The sequence below is a fragment of the Mustela lutreola genome, chromosome 16 (genome assembly GCF_030435805.1).
Source record: "Mustela lutreola isolate mMusLut2 chromosome 16, mMusLut2.pri, whole genome shotgun sequence".
Classification (NCBI taxonomy): Eukaryota; Metazoa; Chordata; class Mammalia; order Carnivora; family Mustelidae; genus Mustela; species Mustela lutreola.
This window is the reverse complement of record NC_081305.1, coordinates 15,564,210-15,584,710: the sequence shown is the minus strand read 5'-3', so window position 1 is coordinate 15,584,710 and position 20,501 is coordinate 15,564,210. Positions and strand designations below refer to the sequence as shown.

Here is a 20,501-nt window from a genome sequence, read left to right as displayed (position 1 = left end):
CTGTGCATGTTCAGCAGCACAGATCAGAGCTTCAAGGGGGTGCATGTGAAAGAGGTGAAACTGCATTCCCATGCTGCCCGCCCCCTTAAGATCCTATATTCCGCCGACTCCCCCAGTAAGTGTGCTTCCACTGTGAATAATTCAGATGATGAAGTAGGCTCAGTGAGAGTCAGCACCATGAAACACACAGAGCTGTGTGGACCGGAGTTTATAAATCCGTGACAGCTCATGGGTTTCAGAGCACTGGAGAGGAGGACAGGCCTGCTGCGGCCCCGGTGAGGGCACGTAGACCCCCTTGAATGAAGCTGTGGGCCAGGCACCTCTCCCCGACCAAGGAAGGCACCTCCCCAGGTCAGGTGCATTTTCGTTGCCTTTTCGGGAGAAGGCAGTAGGGCTGTCCGCTGTCGGCTGCAGCTGCCCCGTGCCGCTGACCTACATTACAGCTTTGATGATGCTTTTCTCCAAAGAGAGGTTTCAGTCTCTGGAATAGCCTTAAAGAGGCCTTTTCATCCCTCCTGGGAACTCTGTCTGCACCTTGGGATTGCAGCAGGGTCACCTCCATTCCGACAGCCGGGGAGAGCAGGAAGCTGCCGTTTGGCTCCTCCTCCCATCTTCTCATCAACCCCTTGCTTTATCGGAAACACCATATCATTGCTTCATACAGATGCACTGTAAAAACATCACAAACAGCAGACCAGAAAAGCAAACTCAATTAGAAAGTTATGATAGAACAGAATCTATCCAGCACTTTGTCACCAACCAGATACTATAAATTCCGCTTCTCCAAGTAGTTGGTTTTAATTCTTTAACTTGTGAGTGGGTGTCCTCAGGCTCCTTTTCCAGCAGATAATCATATACTTTTACCCATTTTGCCCATGCCTTTCCCCATCACCTGCCTCTGGAAACTGTTTTTTTTTGTTTTTCTCTTTATCTATGAGGGTTTCTGTGGTAGTAGTTTTGTTTGTTTAGGTTCTACACATAAGTGATATCAAACAGTATTTGTCTTTCTCTGTATGATTTATTTCACTTAGCTTAATGACTTCAGGATCCATCCATGTTGTTGAACACGGCAAGATTTCCTTTTTTATGGCTCAGTAGTATTCCTATATATGTGCGTGCATGCACATAATGTGTTGATTTCCTCATACATTCAATAGTTAATTTGCTCCCATGTTTCAAATACCAAATATTGTAAATAATGCTGCAGTGAACTTGGGGATGCACATACTTTTTGAGATAGGAATTTTGCACCCTTAAGATAAATACCCGGAAGTGGAACCAGTGGATTATATGGTAGTCCTATTTTTAATTTTTTGAGGAATCTCCATACTGTTTTCCACCATTACGTTCCTACCAACAGTGCACAAGTGTTCCCTTTTCTCCATATATCCTTGCCAGTACCTGTTATTTCTGATCCTTTTTGTAGGATCCTTTTTGTAAAAGGTGAAATCTCATTGTGGTTTTGATTTTTATTTCTCCGGTGATTAGTGAGGCTGTGCACCTTTGCATTTACCTGTTGGCCATTTGTATGTCTTCTCTGGAAACCCTTTTCCAGCACATTCTTCTCTAAGTCTTCTTAGAATGCGGGGTTATTGCTATTGTGGATTTATAGTCTTAACACTATATGCTGCTTTCTGTCTCTGGATTCTTCTTTCTCTTCTAAGTGTTTCTATGTCTTTCTGGAACTAGTGCATTTCTTCCCTCTCCCTAAACTCATATGTTCATATGGTTGCATGTCATATAACCAAAGGCATGTGCTTTAAGCTCTTCTTAAATTTCTTACCCATGTCCCTGCCATCCACGTACAATAGTTTCAGATTGACTCAGTTCAGTCAAATTCAACTGACATTTTATTTGATGAACACCACTTGTAAAGCCCTAGACTAGATGCCAAGGTGGTATGTGTGCGTGTGTGTGTGTATCTGTCTGTCTGTCTCTTTCTCATTTCCTAGCTATTCATCCATCTTCTATTTACCTGAGGCGTAAGATATAAGGAATCATAGCTTGTAAGGTTTTTTAACATGCCCAACTTTTCTTCTTTTTTTTTTTTAAGTTTTTTTTTTTTTATTTGTTTATTTTACAGACAGAAATCACAAGTAGGCAGAGAGGTGGGGCGGGGGTGGTGGTGGAAGCAAGCTCCCTGCTGAGCAGAGAGCCCAATGTGGGGCTCGATCCCAGGACCCTGGGGTCATGACCTGAGCCAAAGGCAGAGGCTTTAACTCACTGAGCCATCCAGGTGCCCCACCAACTTTTCTTTTTGATATTTAATTAAGACTTTTCAACAATAACAACAGTTATACAATAAGAATCTTTTTTTTTTTTAAAGATTTTATTTATTTATCAGAGAGAGAGAGGGGAGAGAGCGAGCACAGGCAGACAGAATGGCAGGCAGAGGCAGTGGGAGAAGCAGGCTCCCCGCCAAGCAAGGAGCCCGATGTGGGACACGATCCCAGGACGCTGGGATCATGACCTGAGCCGAAGGCAGCTGCTTAACCAACTGAGCCACCCAGGCGTCCCTACAATAAGAATCTTAACCATCCACCATTACTTTCTCTGCCAAAATGGGATGAATGAAATTCAACAGGTTTCCCTATAATATTCTTTTCTTTACTCTTCTCCCAAAGGAGAATTTGCTTCATTCTTGTAATAAAAGATACTCATAATCCGAGTTATGGATATAATAATTTCCCTTCTTTTCACAAAGTCCCATCATGGAGTATTCTCAAGAAGGAAATTGGACTATTTTCAGTGTGCACATCCTTCCTGCCACTGCCTTATGCCTAACAGAAAGGTTACTATTGAGAGGTAGGGTGACTGAGTCATCTCCTAATCATAGACATTAAACCCTGGATCTTCCATTACTTAGGTATGAGATTTGGAGCAACCTATAGTCCTTGAATGTAAAATGGTGGCATAATAATAGTACCAAGTTTTTAGGGATTGTTAGGGCAATTAAATTGAATGAAATGATACATGTAATCTAGCACGGTCCCTGACATAGTACGTATACTTTAAAGGTATGTTGGAAAGAAAAGAGATGCTAGCATCCTGAGTGGGTAGATAAGCTATCTTAATTTTAAAAACAGATAATTTTTAGCAGCACTCAACAGATTTTATTGATGCAGATGATTTGGTGGTTACAGATATTCCCAAGCGTGTATTTGGATTTTTCCTAAATTTGGTTATCAGTGGATCTAAAGACTCTTGGACTGAGAAAAGAAAGGAAGGGATGAAAGGAAGGTAGAGGGAGAGAGAAATCAGTCCAAGGGTGTTGGTCAACATATGGATTTGTATCACATAGGTCAGGACAGATTTGCATAATGAAGATTACATATGGGCATTACTCATACCCAGTTGCTATGTGATATAGGTACCTATGTCTTGAATGCCCAAGGTTCCTGATGCCCCACCTGGAGGTGTCCAGTGGATGTAAGCACTTTTCTTTCTCAGTTCACAGTGCTTATTTGTATCCATTAAGCATTTTTTTTTTGTTACATCCTGCTTTCTTTTACAGTTATTTTCTATTTCGTGGAAGCTCAGTGCCTCTTTGCCCTGTCACGTGCTAGATGAAATTGGACAGAATGCTGCCATTCACTCAGGCGAGGCTCAAATCTGCTGACAGGATGATGGATTCCTTCTACTCCAGAGGCAGCAAAACCCTAATAAGGGTTAGGGCAGTGCCCAGGCTGGAGGGGTTTTTGCAGAGTGGGATCTGGAGCTGTTGTTCCCCTTGGTCTCATTTTCCCAAAGCGGCATCTTTCACCAGTTCTTGAAAGGTGCACTGTTCTACAGGAAACTTGTCAAGATGGTGATGAAAAGGGAAAGCGAAGAGAAAGCAAAAGTCTTTGTGGATAGAGTCAGGGTGAAGCCTGGAAACCTCACAACAGGATGTCCTAGTGTGGCCCCTTTTCTGTACTCTTCTCCCCTTCTACCCCCACACCAACCAGTGTTAGAGGGTGAACTACCCCACCTCTCACCCTCAAAGCTGCCCATCTTGGGAAAACTAGCTGTGCATCTGCATGAGGGCTGACCCACTTCTCCCTGTATTGCCCCTGAAGCCCCTCCCGTCCCTAGCTGAAGTAAAGCCATGGCATCAGGACCCTTGGGGATCCAGCTTGGTCTCCAGCTCTGATCCATTTCCTCTCACTGTGTTGTGGCCACATGGACTTTTTTTGTTGTTCTTCAAATGTGCGACCACATTCCTGTCTCAGGGCCTTTGCACTTTTGTTCCCTCTATTGGGAATGTTCTTTTCTAGATGTTTCCATGCCTGATTTTGTTCAAGTCTATTATCAGATGTCACCTTCTCAGGCCTTCTCTGACCACCCCACACCCAAGCTAAAGAGTTTCCCCTGTCACTGTCTTTCTTCTTATTATGTTCTAATTTTCTTCCCATACCACTGGGCATTATATTGTACATGGAGCAGATTATTGTCTGACCCCCACAAGAATGTAAGTTCCATGATGGCAGGGACTTGGAGTGTTTTGTTGTCCATTGCTGTATCCCCAGGATAGACTTGGACACTGTACCTCATAGGTGCTCAGTAAATTTGTGGCATACATGAATAAATAGTGAGTGATTTTTCACTCACCCATTGATCATACATCCCTTCATTGCATGGTGACTGAGTGTCAACAGTGTATAAAGACAAAGACATCATCGTCCTCACTTTCTAGGAGGTGGCAGTGGTAATGGGGAGATAGATATGTAAACATAGATGAGTGAATGAATAGGTGTTTATGAAAAAGTTTTGCAGGTGCAATGTAGAACTATAAAAAGGGTATTTCCTCAAATACAATGTCAGAGAAGCAGCAGATAATATGCAGACATTAAGTATACTCACTTCCTTGAGAATTGAAGCCACATGGAAACATACTGTGTGTGTGTGTGTGTGTGTGTGTGTGTGTGTGTGTGGTGTGGTGTATATTTAATGGTTTGGCCATATAAAATTTCATAGAGTTTAGAGAAAGGCTCAAAATGGTTTTGCAGTGCTGTTACTGTATGTCAGAAAGGTGAAGAATTCACTTTCTTTCCCCCCAAATGAAATAGAAGCTGCTGCATTTTTCCCAGGTGGGCCCAAGGCATTGTACAAGACCCACATATTTTTTAATAAGAAACTCACATTTGCTGTGATGCTAGGAGCTTCTAATGGGCCTCTGAGGGTTGTAAATTATATCAAATAATTTTCCAGATACAAAGCTGTTGTTTTTTAAAGGATGGAGATAGGAGGGGTAAGGATAAATCTTTCTTTGGGCCCTGAAATTATACCTTGTTTCAACCACATTCAATAAATCTTTGTGAATGTTCATTCATTCAACAAACATTTACTGGGTATCAACTATGTGAGAGGTGCCATCCAGGGCCATGGGGCCATTGTTGGTGGGGAAAAGTCTGTAGATCTTTACTGGAAAACTGCTAGAACTTAGTGTAGCTTTTTGTTTGTTTTAGCATTACAATTTTATTGCTGTTGTTTTATTCATCTTTATTGTAGCAAGTCAGATAATATAGAGGTGTATAAATATGCATTAAAAAAACTAATGTTCCACTCTTTCTCTTCATTCCTATCACCCATTGTAATTAATTTTTTCAATAATTTGATGGATATCTTTCTATTCCATTATTTTAGTGTGCACACAAACACACACACATGCACATGCACACAGTTTTTCCTTTTTAAAAAATTCTGTTATAGAAGCAAAATCCTGTAACGCATATTACTCTGAAATGTACTTCTAAAAACTTACTGATGTAAAAAGAACATCTTTCTAGACCATCTTCTTTTTATTAAGTTCATAGTTTTCTATAGAATTTGCATAATGCAGCTACCCATTTTTGTATTCTTAGACTTTTAGGTAAATCAAAATTTTTTTCTACAATATTCAGATTTTGAGTAAACATCCTCATACATATTTTCTTATATATCGGCGATTTTATTTCTATTGAGTGGATTCAGATGTGATTATCATGTCAAAGTGTAAATGAGTTTTTAATCTTTTAATAACCATAGCTTGATTACTTTTCCAAAACATTGTAGCAATTTCTATTTTCTTCAGAAAAATACGGGAGTGTATTTGTTCCTATTATTATCCCCAGCACTAGATGTCATCAATATTTTTAAGTTTTGTCAAGAATGACAATAATGGGGGGCGCCTGGGTGGCTCAGTGGGTTAAGCCGCTGCCTTCGGCTCAGGTCATGATCTCAGGGTCCTGGGATCGAGTCCCACATCAGGCTCTCTGCTCAGCGGGAAGCCTGCTTCCCCCGCCCCTCTCTCTCTGCCTGCCTCTCCATCTACTTGTGATCTCTCTCTGTCAAATAAATAAATAAAATCTTTAAAAAAAAAAAAAGAATGACAATAATAGTGTGTCAATAATGGTACCTCGTTATTGCTTTACTTTCAGTTACCTGACTATCCCCGGGGTTGGGCACTGTTTGTGCGTTTATTAGACATTTGCATTTCCTATATTATAAATTCCCATTCCCTTCCTTTTGCATGTTTTTCTATTGTGTTTTCTTTTCCCCTTGATATGTAGGAACTCTGTGATAGAAATAATAATGGTTTGTTGGTAATGTATTATAAGCATATATGATAAATCATCCTGCAGATATATGTATCTGCTTATTTTTACAATTTCCATCTTTGTCTTGCTTAGAAAACATCCCTTATCAACCTTTTGAATATGGTGCTCATCATAAACATGACTTGGATAAGCAAGAGTCTTTGAATTAGAGTCATGCCTATTAATGGTGCTTTGTGGCTACAGGGTAGCATTTCAGGATCTGGTGCTGCCCCCTGGCAAAGATGTCACCTGCATTAGCCTTTTCCATCCTACCCCTCTCCCTGATTTTAGTGGAGACTTACTTGCTAGCCACAGACCTTGTGTCCTATCGTCAATGCCTGGGATCCTCCTGCTGGAAAATGTGTGGGATATTCCAAACCACAAAGTAAGACTACTGAAAGATGTGGTCATTATAAGACAATGCAGCATTTCCTAACATCTCTGGGCCATATCTCACTGTGGGAAACATCAATAGCAAAGCACCCAGAGTTTGGCAGTGAGCACCCTGGCTCGCCCCTTCCCTATAGAACTGTGTCTCGATTGCCTTTGCTTTGTTGCTCTTTTTCACCCTCTTCTCTGAAGGGATTATTGGAATTGCCTAAGACCTCTGACACTTTGGTACTTTACCCTGGTAGGTGGGTTTTCTACAGAATCAATTTGATGCAATTTTGCCATGTATTTTGCACCTAGAATCTTGTTGGGGTATGATTTCTGTGGTCCGGGGCGTTGAGGACTTTGGCATGTCCCTATGGTAATGGAGTCATTTGTTTCTCTTGACAGGACTAAAGGACTGTCCTTCAAATTCATAAACAAGGACGACTGCTGACCGGGGCAGACTATTAGGTGAGTTTCTCAAAGGATGAGGATAGTTAGGAATTTATAGATTGTAATGAACATTTTCCCTGTTCTTATGACTGAGCTGTTAGAGACAGCTAGAACATTAGAGCCACGGGAAAGTTTGGGCTGGGAACCTGAGGCAGAGAGAAGTAAAATGGATTCACACAAGTCTCTTCACACATTACTATACATTAGTAGTTTTTGTGGGTTTAGGATAGCCACAGACACAACAATAACAGGTAAATAGAAATAGGTTCAAATGGACACATCTCTGTATGTGTTTTATCCTATCAGTGGGACAGAGGCCAAGTCCAGAATTATTGAAGGTAATTCAGAGCCCAGTTCAGAGCCACAAGACCATCTGGATCTCTCCATTTTACAGCTGGTGAGATAGAAACACAGGCAAATAAAGTGATATGCCCCATCTTAATGTAGTAATTGGCAGCACTGTCAAAACTTGAATCCATATGTCCTGACTTTCTGGTCTCAGTCCTCTCTCTACTGCCTCGTGCACCTCCTGGTTGATGTATGTAGTTGCAGGAGTAATTTTTTTCGGTGAAGAGTAAAGATTGAAGACCAGCTCTTTTGGGGGACCAGTATCTATTGGGGGATAGGATTTATTGCCACTCTCATATATATCCCTTTAACCTGCCTCCCAGCCAAGGAGGATTATGTTGTCTTGTTGCTTTATTCAGAAAATGTGTATTGGTTATTTCCGATGCTAGGGGCTTAATAAATATGTGTGGCAGTTCATTCAGTGTTGAACTGATTTGCATTGTTAAGGTACCAGAGGTGGGGAGCTGAGCAAGTGACTGAACAAGTTCATTTTACCAGTTAGGATAGAAGATGCGGTACACTGAAAATACACAAATCCGTTCTTAACCGTTCCGTTAAAAACATATGCTATATAATTGAATATAAGTACAAATAGAAGACACCTGGTACAGCTTGTTCCAACTTCTCTTTTATTAGAATCTAAGTGGTAACATTCATTTCCAGGCAGTGTCACTGATGTTGGTTTTGTTCATTATTAGGATGTGGTAGTTATTGCACTCTGAAAGGAGAAGCCCTGGGTTTATAACTGCCAGGACTGGCAAGGGACTGAAGAATGACACGCACCAGCTTATGCCCTTTTATAGAGTCAGTGTGTCAGAAATCATCTTCAGGAAGCAGAGTGTCCCTTCCCTGTGGCTTGTGTTCCCAGGAGGAGGATGGACACTTTTTCTCCTTTGGCTGTAGATAATAGTATGGACTTGAGCCCTGAAGATGCTGTCTGATTTTGGACCCTGATTTGGGGCCCAGGGGCTGCTGGAGGTGGGCAGCTGGGAGGCTGATGTGGTTGTGGCTGTGGGCCCCGTGAAGCCTGCTGAGAGAGCACCAGGGCTGGCAGGCCGGTGGGCTGGTGGGCCGGCGGGCCAGCGGGAGCTCTGACGTTTCATTATTCCGATTGTAAATGGCATGATGAGGATTTTTGGATGGACTTCAGAACAGGTGGAAAGAGAAAAAAGAAGAAAAAAGGCGCACTGTAAATTACAACAATAATTTATAAGCTACCGTCGAGCACACTCACACCATGATCACAGTCCCTAATAAATACATTCCTGTGACTTATGAAGCTATAAGAATCCACTCACTGATTATTTCGGCGTTAAGTTGTTGCTGTTATTATTACCGTGCATGTTTGGTAATGAAGAGCAAAAATCAATATTGGGGTGTTTTGATTCTTTTAATAAGGAGAATAAAATTCTTATCCTTTCCTACATCCTTTACACCTTAACTAGAAACAGTTTCAAAACCTGGAGATTGAAGATTGACTTTGGAGTTTATCCTTTTCTATTTCCTGATCTGCTGGGGGAGGTTTCAAGGCAGACCTGTAGTCATATCAAGTCACTTTCCTGTGTTCTTTTTCCTCCTGGGAGTAAGGGAGAGGCTATTTTGTTCCCTCCAGGAAGCTCTGTGTAGAGTGTTAGCTGTCTCAAGGGGAGCCATGGAAGCAACAGGTCCATAAGGAGTCTATACCACGTTCCTAAGCAAAAGGAGCATCTCGCCTCCCTTATCCACCTTTGTGGATGAGAATGCTGCTCTAAAGGGAAGGAAGGTCAAAGAAATCTCCCCCAGTTCCAGTTCTATCACTAGATGCTTTATAGCTAACATAAATGTCGTTTGCTATCACAATATGGGCCTACTTGAGAATTCGACTCTGGGCTTTTTTTTTTTTTTTTTTTCTTTTCCATTTACACCTAAACAGTATCTTACCATTTTCAAAAACATTTTTGTTTCTTTTTCTCATTTAATCATTGTATCATTTGAAGTGGCTATTAGTCATTGCCGTTTTCAGGTGAGGAGACTGAGGGTCAGAAAGGAGGTGGGTTTCTCAAGGTTGCCTGATTATGGGGGGGATATAGATCCAAGTTTCCAATAAGAAGAGTATTATTCCCACTTCTCCGGGTTAGTGCCTCTGGAGTAGCACAGCATTCACCAGGGGTCTAGACAGGGGCTTGCTTCTACATTCTCCCACAGAATTTAAATAGATACATCAGATTCAGTGGAAACTTTGAAGAATCTTGGTGCTTAGATCAGGTTCCCTTGGGGAACGGTTGACAGAGAAATTGCTGTATGCTGGGAGTATGTTTCTGATTACTTAATATTAGCAGACCATTTGTAACTCAGACATCAGGTAGGGTTTTAGTGTCCTAAAATTCCTAGAAAAGTTGGCTGAGCTCCTACCGTCCCATGTAAAAACATGGCCCTTTTCAATGCTTTATAGATGTCCAAAGGGCTTATGGATCCTTGTGTTTGCGTTTGGCCTGCAAGTTCCCACTTCTGTGGAATGAGTTCATCTGGGAAATTGTCTCAGGGTTCCTCTTTTGTCTAGGATGTATGATACAGCTAAGGAATGTGGCTGTCTTCCTTTTCCTTCAGACCAACCACTCAGGCAAGGAGTGTGTATATGTGCGATATATAGAAGGCTACTGATGCTTTGGTAGGGCAGGGGTGTTTACACATCACCCCTTGGGTCCTTTTTCAACTTTCCTGCCATTTTCCAAGACTCCCTGTACTCTTGCCCTTCTTTCCTCACTTGTCCCTCTGCCCCAAATTTGTATCTGTTCTGAATGCATTTCAGTTTAGCTGCTTTCTTTATTTCCTTCTGACAAAAGCTCTGAGGGTCTCACCTTCTCTGCAAGTGCCTTATCAAGGATATTTTACTCAAAAAGGCTGTTCCATAAAAGGAATTCTGATGCCAGCTGAGGCCATGTTTTCCAAACTACTGCATAAATAAATAGTTAAACAACAAGCACAGGAACTGAGTCTTGGATGTACATTGGAACAGTGGTAGCTGTGATATTAATATCTTACAGATATTGAAAGTTTTCATGTTGCCAGCATGCTTTCTCTATATATATTAGTGTATTCTATCCATAGAGTAATTCCTATGATCCTGATTTTCAGATGAGGAAACTGAGGGTCACAGAGAGCCAGGAAGAGTGTGCAGGCTCCCTGACATTTTTAGAGCTCTTTCCCACCATGTCAGTATAGGTCTAATTCTATTTCTATACTGCCACACTGGTTGACTTCGGTGTTTTGTTGTCACACAGTGAATCAAACTTGAAAATTTCAGCCATCTCTGACTTATATTTGCTGCTGAACTCCGTGGATCTTAAGCACTCAGGAACTGACTTTTTGGTTTTTGACAGCCCTAAGCATTCAACCACCCTAGATCCCCAGCCTTTTGTCACTTTCTGGAGTTCCAGAAACACTGTGCAATGAAGGCTGTGCCTCACAGGACCGGGTTATGAGGCCATGTCACATGTGTAACCTGCTTCTTTAAAACTTATGGACTATTTCTCTCTATGTTCATTGACGGCTACAACCAGCCTGCATGGACATTGTTTAGTTGTTTGTTTGTTTGTTTTCCTATGTAACATTTCTTCAACCTGGAAATGCTTTATCATGTGACTCAAGGACATGTTTTGGCCCCAGCAAGGCAGGGGTTAAAGTAATTTTACCCACAGGATGTCATGAAACAGCTGTGAGGCAGTTTTTGGTCCTCTTCTCCATGTCTTTTTTTTTTTTTTTTTTTTAAAGATTTTATTTATTTATTTGACAGAGAGAAATCACAAGTAGGCAGAGAGGCAGGCAGAGAGAGAGAGAGAGGAGGAAGCAGGCTCCCTGCTGAGCAGAGAGCCCAATGCGGGACTCGATCCCAGGACCCTGAGATCATGACCTGAGCCGAAGGCAGCGGCTTAACCACTGAGCCACCCAGGCGCCCCTCTTCTCCATGTCTTTATGTAGTTGTCCCTACTCTCTCTCCCAAGTATGCATTATCTGGACCATTATGGAACCCATCAGCAGAGGGGCCATGACCTCTGGCTGACCTTGGCCTGCTAATGCCCTGCCATGCACTCCATTTACTAGGATATGTAGAGGTGACTACAGCCTTCTGAGACCCTTGGATGCTTATAGCTTTGTCAGGCCCTTACCTCTTTTCAGTGGCATTGGGTGACTCCTAGATGCTGCTGGCATTTCTCTTCTCAGGTGACATGTGTGCTCACTCAGAAATGAAAACTCCAGAACTGTGGTTGGTCTGTCTTATTGGAAAACCTGTAATTTTCCACTGCTTGGCCTGTTTTCCTTGGATGATAGGCTCTAACAAGGAACAGTGAGAATATGAGGAAATTGGTTAATATCTTTGCTAGCAGCAACATTATTTTTTTATATTTTCAGGGGGTGGGGGCATCTAGAGTTGAATTGCCTTGATACTTCTAAGTCTCTCTTCTTATCTTTTAAACTTCATATTCATCCCTAAATTGACTATAGCTGTGCAAAATGTTTAATGGTTTTGGTAGTATTTTGTAGTATTTTTGTTAATCTCGCTCTTTTTTTTTTTTTTCCCCTGACCATGGGCACTAAAGAAAAAAATGTCAGTATGCTCTGCATTCAGAAGCAAAAGAAAATTAGATACCTGTTATGTAATATGCTCACAATATTATATAACAAGTCTTTCCACTGGATATAATGCTCCAAGCTGTTTTGTTCTCCATTTGCTGTGATTCATTTAAGTGTTGGATGTTAAACTGGTCTATTTACCAAGCTCAGAAATGTATCAGGTTGAACCCTATGAATTTGCTGATTATGTAGATCAAAGCACTAAGATACAGACAGTTTTATAGGGTCCAACTTGTAGCAGTAGCACTAGGGAAAAGCAGATTGGAGGCAAGAGGGATCACCCAGCGTCTCTCCCTGTCTCCAGGCAGGATTGCATTGCAGTCAGACTCAGAAGAACCTCTTAACTCACACTATTTAACATTTGTCGTCAATGAGTAAGATCCCTTCTACTGCTGAGGGTTAGTTAAGGGGTTACTATCACTATCAAAGCAGGGAATGGGTCGTTCTGGAAGATCCACTGAAGTGTCAGTTATGTCTGCTCTTTAAGATCTTAAAGTATATGTCACACATTGTGTCTCTTAGTAGCATGATTGGGTTTTTACTTTTGTATTTTTTTATTTTTAAATAACTATTAAATTTGGGTATATTTCTCTTTTAAAGGGAGATTTTAAGACATTTTTCCAGTTTATTGGGATATAATTGATAGGCATCACCATATACATTTAAGGCGTACAGTATAATGGTTTGACTTGGATATATTGTGAAATGATGACTGCTGTGAGCATCCATCATCCATGTAGATAAAATAAAAGGGAAAAGCATACAAAATATCTTTTTTTCCCTTATGATGAAAACTCTGGATCCACTCTCTTAACAACTTTCCCATATATTACAGAGCAGCGTTAGCCTCAGGCATCATGTCGTACATTATATCCCTAGTACTTACTTATCTTAAAACTGCAAGTTTGTAACTGGCTGCCTTTCCGCAGTTCTCCCCCTACACTCTCACTCCTGCTATACACAAATCTGATCTCTTTTTCTGTGAGTTCTCTTCTTCTTTTGGATCCACATATAAATGAGATCATACAGTATTTGTCTTCCTCTGAATTCACTTAGTATATAGTGCCCTCAAGGTTGGTCTGTGTTACTGCAAATGGCAGGATTTTTCTTTTTTTTTTTTTAATGGCAGAATAATATTCCATGGAGTGTCTGTGTTTGGGGGGGGGGGGTTCACATTTTTTTTTTTTAAATTTATCAGTTGATGGAGCTTTAGGTTGTTTCCATGTCTTGGCTATTGTAGTGCTGCTGTGAACTTGGGAGTGCAGATAGCTTTTCAACTGAGTGCTTTCATTTCTTTTTGATATATTTGATTGGGATTTTAACAACATGGAAGGATTTTTTATTCCTTTCACCTCCTGCCAACCAAATATGCATTTCCATGTTCACCAGAAACCAGCGAAGTCTGGCTCTGATTTGCAACCTGCTGGAGACTCTCTCTCAGATTTTAGCCTCAAACGTAAAACTATAAGTTGTTAAACAGCTTGCTTGGCTACCTTAGGAGGTGGCTCCTCTAAATGAAGAGATCGAATCTGCTTTACTCAAGCAATGAGATTTCCAGACAAAGTCATGGTGATAGCCTCTGGACTCTAGGTAGAGTTCTCAGCATGTATATCAAAGCCAGATGCTCAGGGTGTGTGCCCTTCCTCCCAGACTCCTCACTGTGTCAGAGCCTGCAACTTCTCCCCACTCCCACGGGCCCTTGGCCAGCAGTTCATGACACCCAGAGGTTTCAGTTCAGCACGCGTGTTTGCTTAAGCCAGTACCTTTTCCAAGCACTGAGCTGGACTTACTCGTTTGTTGCCTGTAAAAATGTAGCCACCCAGTCCTGGGTATGTTCACTGTAGCATGAGTTTTAGGTACTAGATTTTTTTTGCAACAAAGAGCATGAAGGCAGCCTCTTTTCATTTGTCTAGGAACTGAACTCAGAACTTTGTACACCATGATGTTATTCCAACCCAAAAGATACAGGATTTGGTTGTGGGCTATATGATAGAAAATTTTATGCAATATGTCAACTCTGCTTAAATGGATAAAAACACCCAATATAGTTCTTGGCCCCCTACAGACTTCTGCCAGATGCCAAAACGGCATAGAATAATTAGCTAAAAAGGAAAGAGGAGAGGCTTTTGGGTCAGGAGACCTACGCTCAGGCCACTTGTACGTGCCTGACCTCAGGCCACCATTTCATAGCTTCTGTTCCCATTTGCAAAGTGGGGTCCCTGTACCACTCAGGATTGTGCCGTGTGCATAAAATGCAATTGTGGGAGCAACAGTGCTTTGAATAAAGGCTGGCAGAACCTAAAGGTATTGGTATCTTTTACCCTCCAGGTCTAATTCTTATTAGGCTTCAGATGTTTTTCCATAATCAGACAAAAGGTTAGGCTAATATGTCTTAGAAGTGGATGTTTCCTAAAATTGATGAGCAGCTCTGAGGCTCCACCAGGGTCTTTCCCTTTGGGAAGCAGCTGTGGCAGTAAAGGGCTTAGAGGGGTTTGTGGCAGGCTGGGGTCCCCTATTATAGAAGACACCCCTTCCCCACAAGTCCTATGTCCTCTCCCTTCTTCAGCTTGTCATTAATGAGGGAACTTGGTCCAAACCCAGTGTTCCAGGGTCTGAGGAAAGCCATAGCCTACGTAAATCATTTTCCTGTGGCCTTTAACCTAAAAAGATTACATTTCAGGGGTGTGGGGTAGAGGAGGGTGAGCAGCAGAGGACCAGCCTACTGTCAGAGGACAAAATCAAATTTTGTATGTGATGTTGCTGCATTAAATGGGCCAATCTTATGTCATGTAACATGTGAATAATGGCTCTAGCATGTGATGTCAAAATTTTCCACACGTCTCATAAATAAATCCAGCCACACCCCTCCCCCACCCACCACCCAAAGGCTATCCGTTTTTGAACCTCAGCTTGCATCCCAAATTAAGAATGCGTTCAGATTCAAGGTTAAAGGTACAGTGTCCCCTTTCAAAAGGCACATGTCAGTGTTTCTGCTGAGAATGATAAATAACATTTGAAACAGGCTATCAATTGTCAAGACTCTTCCTACCTTCCATTTTTCCTCTTCTTTTTTTTTTAAACTTAACTTTGCTGGTTAGTTCTGATGCTTTGGAAAGAATAGATATTATGTTAGGCCAACACTGGATGGGATTTTCTTTAAAGAAAACCACTTGAGATCCCTAGGGGAGAAAAATTTCACAGTCCGATAGCCTAGTGGCCTTCCAGAGTGAAGGAGCTACATACAGCGCAGCCACAATTAGTATTGGCAGCAGAGCCAAGCCAAGCACTTTTTCTAGCAAGAAGCCTATATTCTTTCGAGACCTGTCCATTCGCATGGAGATACCACGCACAGATCTGACATTAGTCAGAAAACCTGAAACTCTGTTGTTGTTTGCCAGGGAGATGCTTCCTTTTCGTTATTGATTGTGACCAACACAGGTGACTTTTGGAAATAAGAATCCAGACTGTCCTCGAGTCCAGCACATTCAGTATCAGCTGTAAATGTACAGGGGGATTTTTCTACAAAATCCAGCCTTGTCGAAAGCTCCTTTGCTGAAGCAAAGCGGCCTCTTTATTTCCTCTAAAGGAAAGAATGCTTTTTTTTTTGTTTTGTTTTTCCATTTTCCAGAGGGTCAGGAGGAGGCAAGGCGCATGATGGCTGAGAACCAGAGCAAAGAAAAGGAGGGGAATTTGGCTTGATTTTCTTAGAGGCTCAAGTCCCCTTGTCTGCTCTCTCGGTCCCTCCCTTCTCCCTGCACCTCACAAACAAAGGCAGCATCATTCTCAGATAATGCCGCGTGTGTCAGAAGCGAACGTTCTGGGAATGTACATGGTGACCTGCTCTGTGTAACAAACGTCAACCCCAAACCATACAGAAGTCACTACATCTGTTTTGGCTTTGTTCGCAGCACAGAGGGGAGGGGAGTGCACTCCATGGTCAAGGGCCAAACTACATGTCATATTTCATTACCTTCATTAGCTACTACAGAAGGCTGCATTCAAAGAAAACGTTGGTATTAACTCTTGAGCTGCCAGCCTTTTCTGACAGTCATTTTCACCTTCACCCACTACTTGCCGATCACTGTGCATTCATGCTGTGGGCTCTGATTTAACTAAACTGTAAATCAGTCCTGAGGTCCATGATTTCACCTTCCTAAAGGAGGCAAGCTACTGTTTTATCCTAGGTAGCTACTTACAGGACGGCAGAACATCTGGAACCTATTAGGGCAAATGCTAGTGTAAACCCAATGGGGAAAGCGTATTTAGAATTAATAAAACTTTCCCTTCTTGTTTTGTCCGCAGTTGTCTTTTTCTTTCCTTCCTCACATTATTTCTGTGATTTAGTATTGCCAGCTCTGTTCCTGGTGGCTGAGGTGAAATAAGATGATACTGATGCCTCGCTCTTTTTGGAGAGCTTTTCTTGTGATGACATCAGTGGAGCCTCGCAGTCACGGTCCTTGGACATAAGAACCCATTCCACCATATTCATGTTGTCTTTCTTAAGCTGTACTTTGCACTTACTGAAATAAAAGTGGGTACAAGCATAAAGTAGATAACTCAAGGCTGTAAAAGTGGTCTGTTTTCATGCTGCATATTGAATGCATCATGATTCTATTTTAAATCCTCTATGGCCCATACGTGCTGTTACTTAATATTATGAAGAATGGCCAATCGGCCAGCATAGGTCAGAACACACCTGGACTGTGGAATTAGAGGTCTGGAATTTGATTCTTCGTCCTGGCTCTGCTATTGATTTATCTCCTGGTATCAGACAAAACTCATGCACTTAATTCTTCCATCTGTAAACTGTGGCTCATTATACCATTACAAGGGTTCTAGGAGTTCAAAAGATTTCATTTGAGGACACTCCTAAAAGCCGTAAGAGGACAATACTTTAGAATACAGCATTTGGAATACAATAACATTTCTTTATTTTTATTACTAAACCAGTAAGTTGCATGTGTAGTTTCAGACCAACAACATCATTATCACATAAGAACTGGTAGAAATGCAAATTCTTGTCCTGAAATCTTGGCCTGAATGTACCTACTGAGTCAGAAACTGTGGTGCAGGAATTCTGATGTACCCTCAAGTTAGAGACCTGCTGATCAGTACATTTGGCTTCTAATCCAGGAGTTAAATCCACAGAGCTCTCTAGGCCCAAGTATTGAAGTGGAAGCTCAGCTCTCCAAGGATTGAAATGTTACTTCTGAACACCTCTCTAGATCTGTAAGTAACACGGGTCCTCTTTCATTCTTATTTGTGGGCAGTGCCGAAACAAAATTGCTTTTCTGGTTTGGAGATGCGTTTCATGATTTGGCTGAACATTATTGACTTGCTAAACTCCATAACGCACTTTGTAAGCTGGTGTCTGTCTCATGGCATTTTGGATACAGTTTAACCTTCCAGGAAAATAAATTTATAATGAAGATGGACTCCCACCACCAGAGTAAAGGCATTAAGCTTAGATTTGGGACTCAAATGTACACAGAGGCAGAATGATGCCATAGAAGGCATCTAGAACTTATCTGGAGTTGGGACACTAATATAAACATAGTTTGCACATTATCCACTTGGAGGCAGAAAGAGTGAGGTGGAAGAGAATAGTGTTCATGGTCAGAAATGCTATGCTTTCTTTGGTGCGTCCCACATGTCCCTCTTCCACATTTTACAGGAGTTGTTGTAAAATAAAAACTAACCATGCAGTGGACACCCAGATATGTGATCTAGTTTGGTAAATCAGTAGCACTGTGTAAATTCTAAGTGCAGGAGCATCCGCTATAGGTTGGCTTTTAGTATGTATCTGTGTCTAATGCTCCTCTGTGCCTATAATGCCTTTTTTTTTTCCCATAAAGGAATGAAAAATTATACTCTCTCTCTCATCTCCTTTTGGTATTTCAGGTTTCCCTAAGATTCAGGACACATTCGGAATCTGAGAGAAAGGCCACCAATTAGGACGATTTTTTGGTTCCCATTTTTAACCTCAGACCAGCCAACTCATTTCTCCCTCCTTTGAATTTGTCCCTAAGTTCGGTCTTACAATGAGACCTTTTGCATGGCAAGTTTAAGCCTGGAGCAAATTTTTATGGCTGAATTATAAACCCTTGAAAATAGGGGTTTATAATGGAAACGCTGACACAACCTTAACTCTAGCAGTGAGAGCGCAATGTAATAATAAATGAGGCAGAACAGCAAAGTGCTGCTTTTAATTTATCATTTAGTAGAAGAAAAAGGCCTTGTTTACTTCTTCTTTTTCATCTTCTCTGCTTCCAAGACTTGCAACCATTATTTTGAAATGTATTTTATAATAAAACTCAGTGGTTATGTTGCCTAGGGCTTGAGTCCATTTTTGAAAGGGAGAAAGAGAGAGAGAGAGAGAGAAATTTTTGAGGCCTGAGAAGCATATTCTGTTGACTGATTATGTTTTGACGGCACAGTTGCTGCCTGGGATGCATTTATCGTGGAACAGATCAGCTACTCTGCTATGATCCAGAAATGCCCTGAACATATGATCCCGTTTGGACATGTCTACAAGAGTAGCAGTAAGAGTAATAATAATATTTGAAATGCCTTCCAGCTCTTTTAATTCCAGACATTCTAGACTTCTTTTAATTCAGTGCGTTTTGAGCATGTGGATTATAGCCTTTGGAGTCACTTAAGTCATGTAGCTTCATATCATCCCCCATTCCCTGCATTCCCATTTTGTGGATGGAGGAGCTGAAGTCTTTCATTGTCATTGTGATTTCTAGAAATTCACTTCGGTCCTTACTAGGTCTTTGTATGCTAAGCACTGGGCTGGGATACAAAAGAGCATGGCCATTCATCTCCTGGAACTTAGAGCCTAATGGGCAAAGCAAACATGTAACAAACAAAAAATAATGGTGTAAAACATCACAACAATAGAAGCCTGTTTTAAAGTCACTTTATGACATGGGTGTTCACCTACTTCTAATCCCAACTCCATCATTCCTCTTTCTTCAGAAGGGCCCACGGATCCAAAATCTTTAGCATACCCCACTTGAGTATTTTACGGTCTGTGTGCCCAGGATGGTGACCTTTATAAATGCAACGAATTCCTTCCTTTGTCCTGTAGCTTCTACTTTGGTTTGTTCAATAGGAGGGCTCTGTAGAATGGGAGGCAGTAGGAAAGCAAGGTCATAGTATTTATCCCTCTGGCTTTCTCCCTTTTGGGGGCAGATTTGGTTGCATTTCTCTATTGAAGACCATAGCTCCTGGGTGCAGCCCTTTCCAACAACTACTACTCTTGCCAGGTACTGGCAACCCTGCCCTCCTTGGCACCTTCAGGCCTACGGGTGGTAATGGTTCCTGTGCTCTTGCTAGCCCAGGGGTGCTGCTGCTTCACTGTCCCTTGTGGGTTTCCCCAAACCCAGCTCACATCTTGGCAGATAGTCTCTTCATTAAATTCTACTCAGTATCCCCATTTGAGTGTGTACAAATTGTTTCCTACTGGGCCTCTGGCTGATGCAAGAATTAGACACAGCACACCTGTGTGTGCACACACATATGCATACATATACTTTAAGAAAACAGAGTATTTAAGCAGAAGATTTATAGAGTGGGTCTATCCAATGTTGGGATTTGTGGTGAGTACATTATGAAGTCACTTCTTAAGATTCCTAGGCCAGATAATGCATCCATCATGCAAGGTGGCAAGCCCCTGAAATTACATCAGATTTACAACATAATAAACTTTCATTAAGATGAAGCTACATGAAACTTATTCCCTTTCAGTCCCAGGACTAAACAAATGCTGCTTGAATGCTTAATGAAGCCAGATCTCTCCCAAATTGGTAATGCTTGTATGAGGATGTTAGGATGAAACCAGGAGACACAGAACATGTGACTCCTTGGAACATCCTGGTAGCTGATCAGTACTTACATAGTTGGCCTCCATTTTCCTCAGCCATTCACAGTGAGAGACATGAGGCTCCTCACTGAGGTTGATCTGGGCTTGCTCCCACCATACAGATTCCTGAGTGCATTTTAATCATCATGTGTCTTGTGCTTTATTGAAAGGTTTACATTGTTTGGTTGCTTCCTTCTCTGATATTGCACTGGATAAATCAGTTGTGATAATTCCTCGGCATTTCAGAGAGCAAATACTCCAATGATAGAATGGAAGTGGTTCACCAGGAGGCA

The 20,501-nt window shown here is 41.6% G+C and overlaps 1 long non-coding RNA gene across 1 annotated transcript in view; it reads left to right on the top strand.

Moving 5' to 3' along the window:
- Positions 1–7,336: 7,336 nt before the first annotated feature.
- The window catches only part of LOC131818066 (uncharacterized), a 327,652-nt gene continuing 314,487 nt past the window's right edge, over positions 7,337–20,501 (top strand). The window contains exon 1 of the long non-coding RNA XR_009348687.1: positions 7,337–7,400. This is a non-coding gene — a long non-coding RNA (uncharacterized LOC131818066). The remainder of the gene's footprint in view (positions 7,401–20,501) is intronic.